This window comes from Sarcophilus harrisii, chromosome 1, assembly GCF_902635505.1.
Source record: "Sarcophilus harrisii chromosome 1, mSarHar1.11, whole genome shotgun sequence".
Lineage (NCBI taxonomy): Eukaryota > Metazoa > Chordata > Mammalia > Dasyuromorphia > Dasyuridae > Sarcophilus > Sarcophilus harrisii.
Genome location: NC_045426.1, coordinates 241,041,927 through 241,064,600, shown reverse-complemented (window position 1 = coordinate 241,064,600; position 22,674 = coordinate 241,041,927). Strand labels below are relative to the sequence as shown.

General features: G+C 32.4%; 1 pseudogene; it reads right to left on the bottom strand.

Annotated features, from left to right (window-relative positions):
- Positions 1–19,290: 19,290 nt before the first annotated feature.
- LOC100923938 lies at positions 19,291–20,522 on the bottom strand (annotated as a pseudogene).
- Between the last annotated feature and the right edge of the window lie 2,152 nt (positions 20,523–22,674).

The window sequence follows — 22,674 nt, the reverse complement described above, 5'->3', positions numbered from 1 at the left end:
TTGGGAGGCTCACAATTTGTCTTCTGTGGTTGTGTTGGAGCTCTCAGAGCACGCTTGCTGATCCACTGGATTTCTGAACCAGTACAAAAAAAGATACTGTGCTTTGACTAAGAGCCTCCTGTTAGATTCTCTGCATGCTGGACCTCCCCATTCCAACTTTCCCAAAGGTGGGCTGGGCCACATTCCTTCCTACCCAATTAAGACACACCTGTCCTGAAGTCTTTCCAAGATTTCTTAAACTGGAAAATTATTATACTTTGAATGTTTGTGGGTTCTGTCACTCAAAATAAGTTCAGAGGCTTGATCTAACATTGATTCTGAAGGAACCTGGGGACAGCTCAGGCACTGTTTTGACTTCACTCTGCTGTTCCCTACCTCTTTTTCTCTTTTCCCAATTCTGCTTTTTAAGGTGTTATTTTCCTCAATGAATTTTTATGCCTCTTTTTCCATTTGTTCAATTCTGTTTTTCTTTAAGATTACATTTTCTTCAGTATTGTTTTTGCCTCTTTTATCAAATTGTTAGTTGTCTTTTTATAATTTCCTTCTTTCACTCTCACTTCTTTAGCTACTTATTTCTTCTATGACTCTGATTTTGTGGGAAAAATACTCTTCCAGGATTTTTTGTTTTTCTTTTAACATATTTTTTGTGATCTTTAAAGCTGTATTTTTGGCCCTTTTAACGTTATATTCTTCTACTGAGTTTGTTCTTTAATCTTCCATGTTACCATAATGTTATGTTCAATTACTTTTTTTGAGGGGATCATTTATTCTTTTTATACCCCATTTATAGCCTATTTATTATTTTGAAGCTTTATTGTAAAGTTGACTTTTTTTCTGTTATGGGGGTAGAAAGGCATTATCCTAAATTAATAGGAATTAATTTCTTCAAGTATAAACCTATTTTACCCCCTTGCCATCCAAAGGACTCTCAAAAAAATTCTCTATTACAATTCCAAACTTTTTTTCCACAGCACTCAGTTTTCTTTTCAATCCAACTCTCACAACTATACATTCTGACTGGAAAAAGCATAGTTTTGACTATATGGACATTTCTTGGCAAGGTGATATCTCTGCTTTTAATATGCTATCCAGATTTGCTATTGCTTTAGTGCCAAAGACCAAGGATATTTTAATTTCATGGTTGCAGACTCCATTGGCAGTGATTTTTAAGCATAAAAATATAAAATCTGACACTGCTTCCATTTCTTCTCCCTTTATTTGCCAGTAAGTGATGTAACCAGTTGCTGTTTTTGTCTTGTTCAAGCTTCAAGCCAGCTATTATATGTTCTTCTTTCAACCTCATTTAGAAGCTTCCTAATTTGTTACTTTCTGCTATCAAAATGGTAGCATCTGCATATCTGAAATTGCAAATTTTTTCCCTATCAACCTTATTTATAGTTTTTGATTTATCTAATCTGCCATTTCACATAATGTACTCTCTATATAAGTTAAATAATAATTTATGGCTTTGTTGTACTTCTTTTGCATTCTTCAACAATCAGTTGTTCTATGTTTGATTCTAACTGTTCTTCCTTTTTCTGCTTACAGATGCCTCAAAAAACAAATAATATGGTACTCCCATTTCTTTGAACACTGGTCACATTTATGACGCACACAATTAAAAATTCATGTAACCAATAAAGCAGAAGTAGATTTTTTTCTCCATAGTCCAGTGAATGTTGGCAATTTGGTTTCTAGTTCCTCTGCCACTTTAAAAACCTGCTCTTCTGTATTAGTAAGGAGAGTATAGCAAAATATCCCAATATACACTATGACCAGGTTGATTGCTTCAATATGAGGACAACTATGAGCATAATTGACCATATTAATAAAAAACATGCAGCAAAACATATGATTATCTCAATATATGCATAAAAAAGTCCTTGACAAAATAGAATACTTGTCCCTTTTTTTAAAATAGGGAGTATAAGAATAAATAAAACTTTCCTTAAAATTATAAGTAATATTTATCTAAAGCTATCAGCCAGTGCATTTAGATGGCTGAAAATTGAAAAACAGAATAATATCAACTAGGTATGGGACAATATTTTATACCACATACCAAATTAAGGTCAAAAAATGGGTACATGATTTACATATAAAGGATGATAACATAACCAATTTTTAAAAAGCACAGAATAATTTATTTGTTAGATTGATGGATAAAGGAATAATATAACAATAAAAAAATAAAGAAAGAGCATTGCACAGGGAAAGATAATGGTGAATATTGGAAAGAATGTTGGAAATCTGAAACACTTTATTGTTGATGGTGTGAACTGATCAACAATTCTGGAGAGCAATTTGAAATTATGCCTAAAGGGCTACAAAACTGTGCACATCCTTTGATCTAGTAGTGTCTCTACTGGGTCTGTATCCCAAAGAGATCATAAAAGAGGAAAAGGAATGACATATGCAAAAATGTTTGTAGCAACCCTTTTTGTAATGGCAAGGAACCAGAAACTGAAGGGATGTCCATCAGCTGGAGAATGGCTGAATAAGTTATGGTATATGAATGTTATGGAATATTATTGTTCTATAATAAATGATCAGCAGGATGATTTAAGAAAGGTCTGGGGAGACTTATATGAACTGATGCTGAGTGAAGTAAGTAGAACAAGAACATTATACACAGTAACAACAAGATTATGTAAAGATAAATTCTTCAGTCTAGTTCTACTGTATCTGCACTCAGGGAGAGGATGGTGAGAACTGAGTATATGGATTACAACACAGTATTTTCACTCTGTTTCTTATAATTTGCTTACATTTTGTTTATTTTTCTCATTTCTTCTTTTTTGATCGGATTTTTCTTGTGCAGCAAGATAATGGTGGAAATATGTATAGAAGAATTGCATTATACTTAACATATATTGAATTACTTGCTCTCTAGGGGAGAAGGTGGGGAGGAGGAAGAGAAAGAGAAAAAAATTGAAACACAAGGTTTTGCAAGGGTGAATGTTGTAAATTATCTATGTAAATGTTTTGAAAATAAAACGCTTTAATAAAAACAATTTTTTAAAAAAATAGAGAATTGCAAAATGTAAAATAGATTATGTTAATTATACATTACCCTCTTTTTCTGAAACAAAACCAATTCAACCAAAATTAAAGGGAAACCAAAAATTCTGTGAATTTTTTTTACTAGTATAGACCTTATTTCCCAAATATATAAAGAACTGCATCAAATATAGGAAAATTTAAGTCATTTCTCCAATTGACAAATGGTCAAAGAAGATGAACAGTGAATTTTCAGACAAAGAAATCAAAGCTATCCGTAGTTATGTGGAAAAAATCCTCAAAATAGCTATTGATAAAAGAAATACAAATTAAAATAAAACTTTGAGGTACCATTTCACATTTATGAGATTGGAAAATATGATAAAAAGAAAAATGATAAATATTGGAAGGTATGTGGGAAGCAGGGCACTAAAGCATCTTTGATGAAGTTACAAATTGATCCAACTAATATGGAAATATTTTTGCATTATTGCACATGTATAAGCTATATCAAATTGCTTACCTTGTCAGGGAATAGGTTTCACAGGTGAGGGAGGAAAAAAGGAATACTATTTGAAACTGAAAACTATTTTTAAACGTTTAAAAATTGTTTTAATATATAATTGGGAAAAATAAACTACATAATAAAATGCATTATAGGAAGCAGCTAAAGCAAAAAATAATAAGAAGCAAAGAAACAACAGCAGCAACAACAAAATTAAAATGTAAAACAAAAACAAAAAGCAAGACTTGCTCTTCTGATAATTCTTGGTTCATATATTGCTGAAGCCTAACTTGAAGTAAGCATAATCTTGCTGTGCTGGTGTTTGAAAGAAGGACAACCATTTGGTAACTTGAAATTTCTTAGATATTGCTTTTCTTTAAGACTGGGACATAGATTGATTTTTTAGATTCCAGTGGTCATTGTTTAAAAAATTTGTTGGCACATTGAATGCAGCACTTGACTGGGATTCCATCATCTTCACTAGCCATATTGTTAATAAGGCTTCCTAAGGTCCCTGACCTCATTCTCCAAGATTTCTGGTTCTAGATCAATAGTTATAACACTGTAATTATTGGTGATAAGATCTTTCTTCTATAGTTCTCCTATATACTCTTACCACCTCTTCTTAATTCCTTCTATTTAATTCCTACCTTTTTTGTCTCTCATCATGTCCACTTTTGAATGAAACCTTATCTTGGTATCACTAATTTTTGAATAGTTGTATTCTTTCCCATTTTATTATTTTCTTTTGTTTCTTTGCATTGCTCATTTAAGAAAATCTTATCTCTCCTTTCTATTCTCTTCAGTTGTTCATTCAGTTGAATAATCTTTCCCATTCTTCTTTCTCTTTCACTTCCTTTCCTCAGCAATTTATATAAAGTATCATCAGATAGCCATTTTGCTTTCTGTTTGCTCTTCTTTTTCTTTGGAATGCTTTTTTATTGATGGTTCCTGTACAATGCTTTGACCATAGTTCTTTAGCCATCTAGCTATCAGTTATAATCATTGAGTCAAAGCTCCTACATCCAGTATTCATGAAAAGTAAGAATTGGGCTCAAACCATGGAAGTTTTCAAAAGGGATTTTGAAAAAAAGTGAGATGGAAGAAAAAATTAGAAAAAGAATTGAAAGTGGTACAAAATAAAATACAAAAAGTATGAGGAGAAAAATGCCTTAAAAAGGAAAACTGGCCAATTAAGGAGGTACAAAACCTCACTGAGGAAAATAATTCATTAAAAAATAAAATTGAGAAAATGGAAGCTAATGACTTTATGAGAAATCAAGATACAATAAAATAAAACAAAAAATGAAAAATAGAAAAAATGTGAAATACCTCTTTAGAAAAAACAACTGACCGGAAAAATTGATCCAGGAGAGATAATTTTAAAATTATTAGTCTACCTGAAAGTCATGATTAGAAAAAGAGTCATAACAGAAAGGACACTCTTTTGAAGCACTCCAGATGGATGAGATCATTTGAACAAATAGAAAGGTTAACTTTGATAAGGAATAAGACTATTTTATCATGTAAGACAGGAGGGAAGTAGGGAGAAAGTTGAAAAAGACATCTGAGTGATAAGAGATGAAGGAGGGAGAAAGAGGAGTTCAAGGAATTTTGTTCTGTAAATGTTAATTTTGTTTTGTAAAATATGAAACAAGGTTATCAATGGACAGAGTTGGGGAAGTAGAAGCAAGCCAGGGAAGGACTGAAGAGGATTGAAAATGTTTGGAGAAACTGCTATATAGACTGCAATAGTGAGTTGATAGAGGATATATAGTGGAGTTGCCCAGCAGCAGGTAGGGTTCATTTGAGCATCTGTAACATAAACTTGTATGGGACCCAGTCAGAATGGTTATGGGATTTTTCTCCATTCTGTTTCAATAGCATGTCTGTACTTAGAAAGAAGATGAATGCTGGAAGTGATCCAAGAATAAGAATTCACTGAATCTAATCAGCAATATGCAAAAAGGGCTAGGGATATGAGAAGGAATGGTTGAAATAATTCATCAAGGAGACATGATGGGGAGAATAAGAGAGAATAGTTAGTGCAGGAGAGATGACTTAGGAGACAGTTGAGAGACTAAAGGATTGGAGGTCATGATAAAGATGAAAATTATGGTTTTCTGAAGGCAGACAGAGATAAGAGGTGAAAAGCCAATAGATTATTATTGGATGAGAGGATTTCAGAATTGTTGAAGAAAAATATAGTAAATATGCATGTGCTAAGTTCAAGGAAATTATCATCTTTTTTCTGTGGCTGGGATTGGATGGGGCAGTAGCTCATAAGAGGTCAGTAGTTTGAAGAACTGAATGTTTAGGACATTTGAGGAAGAATCAATATGTATGTTGAAGGTCTTTTATATTAGGGCAGGAGTTGGAGAATCTTTTACTGCTGCTGCTGCCAATACCACCAATGATAGAAACAGGTATTTATATAGTTCAATGAAATTTCCAAAATATTTTGGATGAATTAACACATTTGCATCTCATGATAACCCTGTAAGGTAAGTATTAAAGGACTTATCATCCTTAGTGTTTGCATTAGAGTTTGAATCAGAAAGCTCTAATTAGAAAGATCAGATTTTGGTTTTGAAATTTATTAGCTAAGTGATTATAGAGAAATCAACTTTTCTGATCAGGCTTCTTATCAAAAAGATAAAAAATAACTGACACTTTATGTCACAAGGTTATTCTTAATATAACAATATATGTGAAAGTGCTTCACAAATAGCAGAGTAAAAATAAATTGCTGGAATTTTTGACACTGTGTTTATAAAGACATTTAAAAATATTATTTCATTTAGTACTCATAAAAGTTCTGTAAAGTAAATGCTATTTTATCTTTATTTACAGATGATAATATTGAGCCATAGGATGTTATATGACTTGATCAGGTTCATATTAGTTATTGTCTGTGTCTACCTTCCAGACTCTAAATCCAAAAGTCTATGTATGTCACCACTATGCTAACTCTACCAGAAAAAAAAAAGCATAAATGTTATGTATCATTATTTCTAAATAATGATCTCTGGAGCCTTATCTACCTTATTTCATAAGTGAAATGATATTATGATGAAATGTTTTGAGTCTTGTGAAAATAAAAGATGTGTGTTGGTAAATATTCTTATTCTCCAACTCACCAAATTAATTTACATGCTTTGCTTTTTAAAATTGTCATTTCAATCATATGTTAATTTTTTAACACTGGTTTTCAAAACATTGTGTTTCAGATTCACTTTCATCCTCCTACCAATCACCATCACCTCCCACTGAGAATGCAAGCAATTCCATATAGGTTATAAATTTGTAGTCACACAAAACCTTTACATAATTGTCATTTTGTGAAAGAAATGTAGACCAGAAATAAAAACAAACAAACAAACAAAAAAACAAAAACTCAAGAAAAATAAGGAAGTTTTGAAAAGTATGCTTCAATCAGTATTCAGTTACCATTAGTTCTTTTTTCTCAGTATGGATTGCATTTTTCATCATAAGTGCCTCAGATTTGTATTACATAATCGAATTGCTGTGAATAGTTATGTCATTCATAACTGACCATTTTACAATATTACTGTACATTTTCCATCACATTATGCAAGTCTTTATAGCTTCTTCTGATAGTATCCTGCTAGTAATTTCTGATAGCACAACAGTAGTCCATCATAATCAAATACCTCTATTTATTTGGCTAATCCACAATTAATGCATCCCTTCAATTTACAATTTTTTGCTCCCACAAAATAGCTGCCATACATATTTTTGTAAATATTTTTATATATCTTTTTCATTTTTATTTTTTATATCTTTTGAGATATAGACCTAGAAGTGTAAAATGGTAAAAAGGATATATGTGGTTTTGTAGCTCTTTGGAAATAGTTTTGATTATCCTATAGAATGGTTGAATCATTTCACAACTCTCCCAACAATGAATGAATGTCTTATTTTCCCCACAAACCCTCCACCATTTGTCATTTTCCTTTACTGTCCTATTAACCAAACTAATAAGTATGTGCTAGTACTTCAGAATTGTTTTAATTTTCATTTCTACAATTAATAATGAGTTAGAGCATTTATTCATGTGGCTATATATGATTACTTCATCTAAAAATCATTTTTATCTTCTGATCATTTATCATTTGGGAATGGCTCTTAATTTTTACAAATTCAAGTCAGTTCACTATATGTTTGAGAAATGAGGCTTTATCAGAGAAACTTTTTTCAATTCCCCCCCCAAATTATTCCTCCTAACTGTATTTCCCCCATTCATTCCACTTTGTCTCTTCTTTCACCTTGTCCTTCCTCAAAAGCTTTTTGCTTCTGCTTGACCTTTTCTCCAATCTGCCCTCTGTTCTATCACATCCTGCCTCCTCTTGACCACTTTCCCTCCTAGTTTCCTGTAAGATAAGAGAGCTTTCAAACCCAATTCTTTGAACCAATTCTGAACTCTCCCAATGATATATCAATAACAGCTAAATAAATATCACAAAACCTTCTCACCCAGTTTCCTTCTGAATAATTGGATCCATATCCAATAAAAATTTAATAGGGATAGCTAGATGGTGGAGTGGATAAAGCACTGGCTCTGAAGTCAGGAAGACCTGAGTTCAAATTTTACCTCTGATACTTAACACTTACTAGCTCTGTGATCTTGGGCAAATCACTTCATTCCAATCACCTCATCAAAACAAAAAATTTCCATTTGCCAAGATAGATACAAAATAATGTTGCAAATTTAATGTCTAACTAATGGAACAAAACTTGCTCATTTGGAGGGTCTGAATTCCAATCCTAAGTGTATCGGTCTGGACTAGCTCTTCACATAAACACCCTTCCATTATTATGTAGATGCCTCCTTACTGCAAGTATCTCTGCTTTAAGTAGAATACAAGTTATCATCCCCCCTAACTTCTCAGGAAGGCTGAGAAGCCCCCAAAGGAAGATGAGAGCCAAACCAGACATTGTCAACAGGTTCCCTCTGGGCTGAAGGATCTTTTATCTCACCCAGAAATTTCTACTCTCTTTGGCTCTCTACACCAAAATCAGTTGTTTAGCAGTCTCCATTTATGGCAAATTCTTCTAATAATCATTCATTTTTCATTGAGAATAACTGTACACAATATAAAATACCTAGAAGTCTATCTACCAAGATAAAGTCAGGAACTAAATGAACATACTACAAAACATTTTTCACGCAAATAAAATCAGATCTAAACAATTTGAAAAATATCAACTGCTTACGAATAGGCTGAGCCAATATAAGAAAAAATAATATTTCTGCCTGATTTACTTATTCAGTGTCATACCAATTAAACTAACAAATTGACAAGAGCTAGAAAAAATTATAATAAAATTCTTCTGGGGCAACTAGATGGCATAGTATATATAGCACTGACCCTGAAGTCAAGAGAAGCTAAGTTCAAATCTGGCCTCACATTATTAACACTTCTTAGATAGGTATTCTAGGCAAGTCACTCAACCCCAATTGCCTCACTGCCCCCCGCCCCGAAAAAATTCATCTGGAGGAACAAAAGGTCAAGAATACCAAGGGAATTAATGAAAAAAAATTACAAAGGAAAGTGATCTAACAGTAACAGATCTCAAACTATAATATACTACAATAGGCATCAAAACTATCTGATTGACTGAATAAGAAAGAGAAAGGGAGCTCAGTGCAATAGACTAGGTCAACAAGACACAGTAGCCAATGACAAAAGTAACCTAGTGTTTAAGAAAAACTCACTTTATGACAAAAATTCCTGGAAAAACCAGAAAACTGAAAAAAACAAAACTGGACACAGATGAGGTATAGACCAGTATCTTACTTTATCAAGGTAAGTCTAAATGGGTTCATGACTTAGAAGTAAAGAGGGAACACCGTGAACAAAATAGAAGGGCAAAGAATAGACTACTTATCAGACATATGGGAAGAGGAAAAGTTTTTGATCAAAAATAAAGATAGAGATCATTATAAAATGCTTAATAGATAATTTGATTATATTAAATTAAAAAGCTTTTGTACAAACAAAACCAATGCAACCAAGATTACAAGGAAAACAAAAAGCTGGGGAACAATATTTACAATCAGTGTTTCTGATAAAGGTCTCATTTCTCAAATATATAGGAAGAACCATGTCAATTTTTATAAGAAATGCCAACCATTACCCAACAGATAACTGGTCAAAAGAAAAGAATAGGCATGTTTCAGATGAGAATATGAAAGCTAACTATAGTCATATGAAAAAGTGCTTTAAAAATCACTTTTGAGCTGGTTCAATATTAGGAAAACTATCAATATAATTGGCCATGTTAATAACCAAATTAACAAAAACCATATGATCATCTCAATAGATGCAGAAAAAGCATTTGATAAAATCCCATCCATTCCTATTAAAAACACTTGAGAGTATAGGAATAAATGGACTTTTCCTTAAAATAATCAGCAGCATCTATTTAAAACCATCAGTAAGCATCATATGTAAAGGAGACAAACTGCAACCATTCCCAATAAGATCCGGAGTGAAACAAGGTTGCCCACTATCACCGTTACTATTTAATATTGTATTAGAAACGCTAGCTATAGCAATAAGAGCTGAGAAAGAGATTAAAGGAATAAGAATAGGCAATGAGGAAACCAAATTATCACTCTTTGCCGATGACATGATGGTATACTTAGAGAACCCCAGAGATTCTGCTAAAAAGTTATTAGAAATAATCCACAACTTTAGCAAAGTTGCTGGTTATAAAATAAACCCACATAAGTCATCAGCATTCTTATATATCACTAACAAAATCCAACAGTCAGAGTTACAAAGAGAAATTCCATTTAAAGTAACTACTGATAATATAAAATATTTAGGAATCTATCTGCCAAGGGAAAATCAGAAACTTTATGAGCAAAATTACAGACCACTTTTCACACAAATTAAGTCTGATCTAACCAATTGGAAAAATATTAAATGCTCTTGGATAGGGCGAGCAAATATAATAAAGATGACAATATTACCTAAACTAATCTATTTATTTAGCGCTATACCAATCAGACTCCCAAAAAACTATTTTAATGACCTAGAAAAAATAACAACAAAGTTCATATGGAAAAACAAAAGGTCAAGAATTTCAAGGGAATTAATGAAAAAAAAATCAAATGATGGTGGCTTAGCTGTACCAGATCTAAAATTATATTATAGAGCAGCAGTTACCAAAACTATTTGGTATTGGCTAAGGAATAGATTAGTTGATCAGTGGAATAGATTAGGTTCAAGGGATAAAACAGTCAACAAATATAGCAACCTAGTCTTTGACAAACCCAAAGATCCCAGCTTTTGGGATAAGAACTTACTGTTTGATAAAAATTGCTGGGAAAATTGGAAACTAATATGGCAGAAACTAGGCATTGATCCATACTTAACGCCGTACACCAAGATAAGGTCAAAATGGGTTCATGACCTAGGCATAAAGAATGAAATTATTAATAAATTAGAGGAACATAGGATAGTTTACCTCTCAGACCTGTGGAAGGGGAAGGTCTTTATGACCAAAGCAGAACTAGAGATCATTACTGATCACAAAATAGAAAATTTCGATTATACCAAACTGAAAAGTTTTTGTACAAACAAAACTAATGCAGACAAGATTAGAAGGGAAGCAATAAACTGGGAAAATATTTTTACAGTCAAAGGTTCTGATAAAGGCCTCATTTCCAAAATATATAGAGAATTAACTCTAATTTATAAAAAATCAAGCCATTCTCCAATTGAAAAATGGTCAAAGGATATGAACAGACAATTCTCAGATGAAGAAATTGAAACTATTTCTAGTCATATGAAAAGATGCTCCAAGTCATTATTAATCAGAGAAATGCAAATTAAGACAACTCTAAGATACCACTACACACCTGTCAGATTGGCTAAGATGACAGGAAAAAATAATGATGATTGTTGGAGGGGATGTGGGAAAACTGGGACATTGATGCATTGTTGGTGGAGTTGTGAACGAATCCAACCATTTTGGAGAGTAGTTTGGAACTATGCTCAAAAAGTTATCAAACTGTGCATACCCTTTGATCCAGCAGTGTTACTACTGGGATTATATCCCAAAGAGATTATAAAGAAGGGAAAGGGACCTGTATGTGCACGAATGTTTGTGGCAGCCCTTTTTGTAGTGGCTAGAAACTGGAAACTGAATGGATGTCCATCAGTTGGAGAATGGCTGAATAAATTGTGGTATATGAATATTATGGAATATTACTGTTCTGTAAGAAATGACCAACAGGATAATTTCAGAAAGGCCTGGAGAGACTTACACGAACTGATGCTGAGTGAAATGAGCAGGACTAGGAGTTCATTATATACTTCAACAACAATACTATATGATGACCAGTTCTGATGGACCAGGCCATCCTCAGCAACGAGATCAACCAAATCATTTCTAATGAAGCAGTAATGAACTGAACTAGCTATGCCCAGAAAAAGAACTCTGGGAGATGACTAAAAACCATTACATTGAATTCCCAATCCCTATATTTATGCACACCTGCATTTTTGATTTCCTTCTCAAGCTAATTGTGCAATATTTCAGAGTCTGATTCTTTTTGTACAGCAAAATAACGTTTTGGTCATGTATACTTATTGTGTATCTAATTTATATTTTAATATATTTAACATCTACTGGTCATCCTGCCATCTAGGGGAGGGGGTGGGGGGGTAAAAGGTGAAAAATGGGAACAAGAGGTTTGGCAATTGTTAATACTGTAAAGTTACCTATGTATATGTCCTGTAAATAAAAGGCTATTAAATAAAAAATTTTAAAAAATCCCTTTTGATTAGAGAAATGCAAATTAAAAAATAAATCTCTGTGATACCATCTCACACTTCTCAGGTTGACCAATGTGACAAAAAAATGGGAAATGAAAAATGTAGAGAATGTGTGAGAGTTGTGATACCGATGCATTTTTGGTGGAGTTGTAATCCACCAACATTTCTGCAAAGTAGTTTGGAACTGTGACCCAACAAAACCATTACTTCTGTATCCCAAGTAGAAGATTAAAAAAAAAGAGGATATATATATATATATATATATATATATATATGCACAAAATAAAAATATTTATAGCAGCTCTTTTTATGGTAGAAAAATATTATAAATTGAAGGTATGCCCATCAAGTGGGGAATGTCTAAATTAACTATGGTACATGGATATAATGAAATATTATTGTACTATAAGAAATACAGTAAATTTCAAAAATCCTGATAAGAATTGTATGAACTGATGAAGAGTGAAAATAGGCAGAATCAGAAAAACATTGTTCACAATATCAGCAATATTGTATGATGACCAACTACCATTGACTCAGCTCTTCTCAACAATACAATGATCCAAAATAAAATAAATACAAAGAACTCATGAAAGAAAATGTTATCCATAATCAGATAAAGAACTGATGAAATCAGAATGCTGATCAAAGCATATTTTTTAATTTACTTTTTCTCTTTCCTGTAGGCTTTTCTCTTCATTTTTAATGCATGTATAAATAAATGAAACTTGTAGTTTTGTTTTTTAAGTCACACCTTCAAAAATAATATTGGAACAGGGCCAGATTTTTTTATAAAGTCTGTCATTTTATCTATACCTATCTCTACCAAAACTGCAAAACACCTTATACTTCATAAACTTATCACCTTTGCTTCAAATATTTTCACCACATAGTAGTTTGTTATTCTCATTTAAATAATCAATTAGAGCATGAAAAGTAAGCAAATATATTTCAAATTTACTCATTGATATTCTCTAGTGCAAATATATCATTTTTAAAGAACATGATCCTATTTGTTTTAACTTTTGAATCATTTTAGTTGTGCTTGTTCATCTGTTTTTGTCATTAGATTAATGGTCTAAATATTCCTGTTGTCTGGCACATAAATAATATTTTCCCTTGATTAGTTTTCCTCCTGCTGGTTGATCATTTTAAAATAGCAGATTGGGACTAGAATATGTTGCCTGTTTTCTTCAAGGCACTGAGATATTTGGGACATATTAATTATAATCAGACATTTTTTACTGTCTGAAATCAGCTACCTCAAAATTGGTATAAAATTAAGCACCATAATGAGATAGATATTGCATTGTGGAAGCATGGAGTATTAAGTTCCATTTGAATCAAGTGTAGTTTTACATTTTTGGTAGTATTTTTTTTAATGGTTGAAGATAGAATTAATTTCAAGTTAAAACTAAGCAGAAGATGAGAGACAAAACAAAATAAGATGACTTTCCATAATAATGTGATTGGCATCAAGCTGCTACTGATTAAAAATGGAGGACATTTTGGTGAATGAAAGCAACAGGGAGCTGAGGCGGAAGAAGATAAACTATTCAGCAAGGATAGAATTTAACCATTCCTTACAATTCTTTTCTCTTACTTTTTCATCACTATTCCTGAGAAGGCCTCTTTTGATATCCCTTTTGTCCTTTACCATATATTATGCTTTTAAAAACAATATAGTTCATAAAATAGTCTTAGTAAAAAAGTTAACATAAAAGGCATGAATAGACATAATCAGTGAAGTAAAAAAGCAATTTAAAATGTTTATTTCATTAAATATTTTTAGAAAATTTTGACTTCTATATTTCCTCCCTTTTCTACTGTCCCTCTCTAAACAATTTTATATTAATTATATATGTTAAATCATGCAAAACTTATTTCCATAATAGAAATGTTAATGATTTATATGAGTTTATTTTATATTCTGGAACTTTGCAAAACTAAATTAGTTTTAAAGTTAATTCTCTAGCTGTCTGTAAAATATCATCTGGAAAGAGTCATACTTTTGTTTCTATATTGCTTATTTTTCTTCCTCTTGTTTTTTTTTCTTACTGCTATACATAGCATCTCTAGTATAATATTAAATAATCGTGGTTAAAACTGATCATCTTGCTCAACTCCTGGGCCTATTGGGGAGGTTTCACATTTATACACATTATAGATTATGTGTGTTCTTGGTCGTAAATAAATACTACTTATCACTTAAGAAAGATTTCATGGATTCAATGTTTTCCAGCTTTTTAAAATAGGAATGGGTATCATATTTTATGAAAATCTTTTTCTACATCTATTTACAGTCATATGATTTTTGTTATATTTGTTCTTGATATTGTCAACTATACTTATGTTTGTTTGCTTGTTTGTTTCTAAAATTGAGCCAACTCTGAATTTTTAATATCAATCCCGGTAGTCATTGTGTATGATTTTTTAAATTTTAATTAATTAATTTAATATTTTCCCCCAGTTATATTAAAATTTATATTTGTTTATAAGATTTTTGAATTCTAGGTTCTCTCCCTTAACCCCACTCACAATTAAGAAATTATATGTGAAGTTATACAAAACATTCCCATAAAATTCAAGTTATGAAAAATAACACATATCCTACCCTAATGAAAATAAAATCCCTCAAGAAAAATTAAATTAAAAATAGAGAGAGAGAAAGAGAGGGGGAGAGAGACAGAAATAGAGGATTGTATTTGTTATCAGAGACAATCAGTTCTTTTTCTAGGTATGGACAAGATTTTTAATCATAAATCCTTCAGAACAGTTGTGGATTATTATGCAACTAAGAATAACAAACTCATTTACAGCTGGTCATCCAAGAACATTGCTATTACTTTATATACAGTATATTTATTTCACTTTCTTCCTGAAGAACTTTCCAGGATTAGTATTCTGCTAATCATTTACCAAAGAACAATAATATTTCATCAGAGAAACTTGCTTCAATTGATTTTTACAATTATTATTGCTAATTATATTCCCCCCCCATTTTTCTCTCTCTTCTTTCCCCCTGCCCCTACTCAAAAGTGTTTTACTACTGACCACTCTCTCCCCTAATATGCCTTCTCTTTTATCACCTTCCCCCACTTCCCATATCCTATTCTCCTATTTTCCTGCAGGATAAAATATATTTCTATATCTCTATTGAGTATGTATGTATTTCTTACGTGAGTCAATTCTGATAAGAGTAAGGTTCATTCACTCACCCTCTCCCTCCCCCCCCCCTTCCCTCCACTATAAAAGCTTTTTCTTGCCTCTTTTTTTAATGGAAGATAATTTGCACTATTCCATTTCTTCTTATCCCTTTCTCCCAGTACATTCCTCTCTCATCTCTTAATTTCATCAATTAAAAAAAGATATTATCCCTTCATATTCAATGCACACTTATTCTGTATGTATGTATGTATGTATGTATGTATTCCTAACTTCCATGATAATAAGAACTTTCTAATGAGTTACAATTGTTATCCTCTCATGTAGAATATAAACAGATAAACCTTAAGTCACTTATGATGTCACTTTCCTGATTATCTCCTTATGTTTCTCCATAGTCCTGTACTTGAAAATCAAATTTTTCATTCAGCTCTGGTATTTTCATCCCAAATGCTTGAATATTCGCTGTTTCATTTAATTACCACCTTTCCTTTGAAGGATTATACTCAGTTTTGCTGGGTAGGTGATTCTTGGGTGCTCTCCAGAATATCATATTCCAAGTCCTCTGGTCCTTTAATGTCGAAGCTGCTAAATCTTGTATTATCCTTATGGGATATACTGAAAATGATGTTCAGGCTCTTTTTTTGATCATGACTTCAGGTAGAGCAATAATTTTTAAATTATTTCTCCTGGGTTTACTTTCAGTTATTTGTCCAATAAGATATTTCACATTTTGGGGGGATTTTATTTTATTGTAATTTTATTTCTCATAAAGTCATTAGATTCCATTTGCTCCTATTTTTTAAGGAATTATTTTCCTTAGTGAGTTTTTGTACTTCCTTTCCCAATTGGCTAATTTGCTTTTAAGGCATTGTTCTTCTCATTAGCTTTTTGTATTTCCTTTCATACCTCTCGCTATTCTTTCCCTAATTTTTCCTCTACCTCTCTTACTTTATTTTCAAAGTCCCTTTTGAGCTCTTCCATGGACTGAATGTAATACTTATTTTTCTCGGAGGTATTGGATGTAGGAGTTTTGACTTTGTTATCTTCTAAGTGTGTGTTTTGATCTTCCTTGTCACCATAACTTTCAGTGGTCAACATTTTTTGTTGTTTTCTGCTCATTTTTCTAGCCTTTTACTGTGCTTTTATCTTTTTGTGAAAGTAGGACTGTTTCCAGGGTGGAGGGTGTGCTGTCCCAAGCTTCAGGAGTTTTGTGCATCTGTTATTAGAAATTCTTCTAGGAATCTGATCACAAAAACTCTTTTCTGCTTTGGAGATTTTGGGGATGTTTCCAAGCCCTACTGTAGCTGTAAAATCTAGTGTGCTGGCTATGACTGCACATCAGCCACTTACCTCATTGCCATAGACCTTCTCCACTGAACTTCTGAGCCCTGCTGATTCAAATGTCCCATCTTGATGACACTGGGGTCCAGCCCAGAGCTGGGGCTAGGATTGTCTGCTTTGGGCTTGCACTCTGGGCTCCCACTCTGGTTCCACAGACCTTTTCTGCTGCCTTTCCAAGTCCTTTTTCATAACTCTTGGCTGAGAAGTCTTCCATTTTTAAAAGTTGCATCTCAAATTTATTGATCTGCTCCTTTTTTTTATTGATGTGCACATTTGGAAATATAAGTTTTTCAACTCTGGGTTAGCATCTCACATATACCATTAAAATGACAGGAAAAGATAATGACAAGGCAATATGGGAAAACAGTTACACTAATGCATTGTTGGATGAAATTTTGAATTGATCCAGTCATTCTAGAGAACAACTTGGAATAATGGTTAAAGGGCTATAAAACTGTGTATAACTTTTGAAACAGCAGTGTCACTACTGGGTCTGTATCCCAAAGGAAGCATAAAAGATGCAAAAGAATGCACATGTGCAAAAATATTCATAGCAACTTTTTGTGGTATCAAGGAATTAGAAATTAAATGGATGCCCATCAATGAAGGAATGGCTAAGTCATGGTATATGAATGTAATAGAATATTATTGTTCTATAAAAAATGATGAGCAGGCTGATTTCAGAAAATCCTGGAAACACTTGCATGAATTGAAGCTGAGTGAAGTGAGCAGAATCAGAAGATGTGATTATTAGCTATGATAAACCTAGCCCTTCTTAGCAATGTGGTGATCCAAAACAATTCCAATAGATTTTGGATGAAAAATATCACCTGCATCCAGAGAGAGAACTATGGAGATTGGATATGGGTCAAACTATACTATTTTTAACTTATTTGTTTGTTTGCTTGCTTGTTTTTTTCTTTCTCATAGTTTTTCCCTTTTGTTCTAACTTTTCTTTCAAAATATGACTAATATGAAAAATGTTTAAATGCTTTTATATTTATAACATCAAATTGCTTGTTGTCTTGGGGAGAAAGAAGATAAAGGAAGGATGTAGAAAAAATGGAACTCAAAATCTTATAAAAGTGAAAGTTGAAAATTATCTTCACATGTACTTGCAAAAATGAAGGCTATTGGGGAGGAGGAAAAGGATAAAAGCTAAGCCCCTAAGTAATGCTTTTAGTATATCCCACAAATTTTGGTATGTTGTATCATTTTCATTCTTTTTAACAAAATTATTGATTGTCTTTATGATTTTTCGATTCATTTTTTCAGCTTAAATTATCATTTTGGTTGAAAAAGTTTCATTTTACTAAATTAGTTAACTTTATTTGTTTCCAGTTAAAGTCTTATAACTTGTCATGTAAATGGTACATTCACTATTAAGCTGATGTACAAGAACATTACAGAATACAGAATCAGAATAGAAAGAATCCACTTTGCAATATTTCAGATAATTGCATTAAAACAACATTGATTTTAAAAAGGTAGTGGGTTTATTGACAAAACACTAAATCTTCATTCTAATGAATTATGGTACAAAATGGCATATAAATGAGAAAAAGTAAAACAAATCAGGGAAAATTAGTCAGTGTGTTAGCTAATGATGGCAATTTTGATCTAAGAACATAGTTACTCCCCACCCAGATAGGAGGGAAGGTAAATCAAAACCCACTGAAAAACCTGGATTGCTGTTTTTAGTATAGTCAGCCACACAGTGAGTCTTGAATTCAAAAATTATTAGTGGTAGCATTTTCATATTTTTCCCTCCAAATGCACGTTAAACATTTACAGATTGTACTTCTCCAAACAGGATTAAGGGCTAGATACAGCCTATGTTATCACAATCTTCCTTCACTATGGAGGTATTTAGCAAGCACACACTAAAAATATTTAATAAATACATATCAGAAGTATTATACAAATTAAGAATATATCCATATACTGTTTTTCTGAGTTGATACAGGTATCAAAAGAATGAATCATGAAAGAAAGATTCTTTTGGTACCTTATGTTTTGAAATAAGCAGTATAGATAATCAATATTTCAAGTTGTTTTTACAATATTTCCTCTACTAGTCTAAATTGAAATAAAAATCAGATATTTTCTTTGTGCCAACAGAAAGTTAGGTACAAGTATGCACAACAATAGAGATGTACATATGATAGAAAAGTTTTGAATGGCAAAAACTGATTAACAGTCAACAACTTAAATAATGGGCTGATGATAAATTTGAATACAGATGAAAATTCAGTAACAGTTAAATTGAAGAATATGACAAAAGCATAAAAATGTAGAAACCATTTGAATATTAGAAAATATATTGAAACCAAATAATTCCCATCAAATAAAAATGACAAAGTATGGAAATCATCATATATTTAACAACTATACAATGATAAAAACTATTATTTAGAAGAATTTTCCTATATAATTTAGATGTTAAAGGGAAACACTGTCTCCCTAATAACTTTTTTTGAAGGATCTCCCAATGATAAGCCCAACAGTCATCAATCTAATAACAACAATCAAAAGAATAATGTACACAGTTTTAGGACTTGCACTGATAATTTGCAGTCCTAGATAGCTGCTTGTTTGCCTGCTGGATATGTACTTTGATGTCATCTATATTGGCTTTTATGCTATCTATCACATCTCTTTGTTGATGAATCTTCACAGCTAACTCCTTAAATATTTCATTTATAATTGTTCTATCAGCTTCAAGTTGCCTAATGGAAGATTCTCTCTCTAGAATAAGATGTAATTCACCTTCTGCAGTGTCTTCATCCTGCAGCCATGCTTGAGATTGGGTTTCACTTGGCCATGATATAAGATCATTCTCTTTAGGACCACCTCAGGAAAACAACTAGAGACCTGGAACTTGCTCTTACTTTGGCAACAAACTCTTTCAGCAACTTGTCTTTGGACCTTCTTGCAGTTTGTTAGTGAAGCTGTGAATTCAGCAATGAGCTTATATTTCTATATTTTCCTTTGATACTACTTACTTGGAGTGGTGGGCAAAGGTCCAAAATCTTTTATGTACTGATCTGTTTTTTTGGGGGGGTTTTTTTGTTTGTTTTTTTTGTTTGTATGTTGTTACTTCCATTGCAATTGTTTGTTATGGGCCAGAACTTGAAACAAGATACTAAGTGGAATTGAGGAGACAATGGTTATCTAATTTAGCAGGGTCCAGTGTGATTGATTTAATCCTACAACAAATAATGGTTTCCTAGTGATATAATGATTGGTTTATACTCAGTGTAGAGCATATAAACTAGAAGCCTCAGCCAGGATTCATTAGGAGAGATTCAAAGGGCAGAGAAGACCCGCAGGAGCTCCAGCTCTCAGAACCAAAGAGAGAGGTAGGCCTCTAAGAAAGCTAATCAGGCCTCAGGAAAGGAGACAAGACTTTGAAAGAGACAATAAAGGATTTGGACTTTAACCCCTGGCTGTTCTTGTTGTGATTATTGGATTGAAAGGAAAACTGCTCCCAGAGACCCCAAGAAAACTCAAACAAGAGAACACTATAGTTGTTGCCTCAATTCAGGTAACTTGAGGTTTTCCAAGTGGTTCAACAATCTTTGTATTTCTTTGGCACTTTGCATAATCTTCTAGATATTAGAAGAGATGCATTAAGCCAATTGGGCTGGCTCATCATTAATTCCTAGAGCATAAGACATAGCTTATTTGATCATTGACCAACCTCATCAGATGGGAGGGAAAAGATGAAAAGTTTTCTCTAAATGATCTTTTCTTTCCCTGCTCCCTTCCTTCTCCTCCACTGGCAGTCAATTTAAACATCCTGGAAAACACCCAGCTGAATATTTCAACATTTGGGTTGTGGTTTGTATTCGCTGCTGCCTTGCCCTGCCAGCTCATTCTTTAGGATTATATTATTTAGGTTCCAGTTATCTCTTCATCTATGCTTTCATGTCCCTTAATTAAATGTAATTTTTATTGCATTTTGATCTGAAAAGATGAAGTTTAATATTTTTGCCTTTTTACTTTTGGTTATATGGTTTCTATCTTTTATTACATGCAGAATTTTTGTAAAATTCCATATATAGGTGCAAGTATATATATATGTCATATATATATGTGTGTGTGTGTTTACACACACACACACACACACACACACATATATATTTACTGCTTTCAATTTCCATTCAATTTACTCCAGGGGTTTACTATATTTAACTTTTTCTAAGACTTTACTAGTGTTTTTGACTTATTTATTTTATGATTAAATTTATCTAGCCTTTTAGAAAGAGCTGAGGTACCTCACAAATATTGTTTTTACTACTTCTTCTATGGGACTCTGTGTACCAATTATCTCAGTGTCTTGGGGAAAAGGGGTAATTCATTTAACTTTTCATTTAAGAATTTGGATGCTAATCCATTTGATGCATATATGTTTCATATATATGCAAGTACAGACACACATATACATATATTTTAGGGTTAATATTCATTATTGATAATAGTTTTCTTGCTTATCCCTTTTAATTATATCTGTTTTTGCTTTTGCTTTGTCTCAGATTATGATTATATGCTATGTTTTGTTTTGGTTTGATTTTATAATTTAGCTGAAACATAATAGGTACGGCTCTAATTCCTTATTTTTTACTCTATTTGTGTTTCTATATCAAATATGTTTTTTGATTAGGTTCTGCCTTTTAATCCATTCTTTAATGAATTTCAATTTTATGGATGAATTCCTCCCATATCCTTTTTTCTTTACTCAGTAAGGTTCCCTGATGTCTTGGAATTGCAATAAATATTGCTCATTTAGGATCATTGTTTCCATTGAAAACAGCAATGACATTGCTCCTCAGAGCTCTTTCTTCCTTGGTATTGGAAAAGAGTATCTCAATTGGGCATTTTTAAGGCCAGACTTTTTTCTGGCATAGTGATTTGTCTTTGCTACACATAGAACAATAAGTGTAATCCACAAGATAAGAAGATAGAAATAGCACAAAAGCAAACATGTTAGGAATAACAATGTAATAACAATGGATAATTCCTTAGAACACCCTCAAAGAAAAGCCTCTTTGCCAGCCATCTAGGCAAGCCAGATGTCATGACTCTAAGGAAGCTTAGATTTGTAAGTCAGGGTCCAAGGTTTTACCGGATAGTTAATCATTCAGAACCCTTTTTATTTTCAAAAATTATAAAAACAAAATTTTCCAATTCATATAAAGTCAAGAGAGAACAACTAGAAGAAGTGAAAAATGGGTTGTGTTCAAATCATAGGGTAAAGATATGTGAAAAAAATGATTATGGTAAAAGTTTCTTCCACAGAGTTTATGGGAGACAAGGTCAGAAACTATATTAGCCTCTATTTTCCTCAAATGATGAGATAAAGATCATCCAACATTTCTACCCCTAGAAGTCCATGCAGCAAAAGAAAAAGATGAGTCAAGGGATGAGGATGAAAAGTATCATTGATCAATTAAGAATAAAAGAGAAAGACTTAAGGGGCAATTTCTTTAAAATACATGCAAAGATAGTTTTCAAGGTTTATTCTTGCAAAACCTTATGCTCCAAAATTTTCTCCCTCCCTTACCCTCTCCTAGACAGCAAATAATCCAATTTAAATTAAACATGTGAAATTCTTCTAAACGTATATCCACATTTATCATGCTGCACAAGAAAAATTAGATTAAATGGGAAAAATGAGAGAGAGAGAAAAGGGCAAGCAAACACTAACAACAAAAAAGCTGAAAATACTATGTTGTGATTCACATTAAGTCTCCCATAGTCCTTTCTCTAGATGCAGACAGCTCTCTCCATCACAATGTATTAGAATAGACCATAATCACCTCATTATTGCAAAATGCCAAGTCC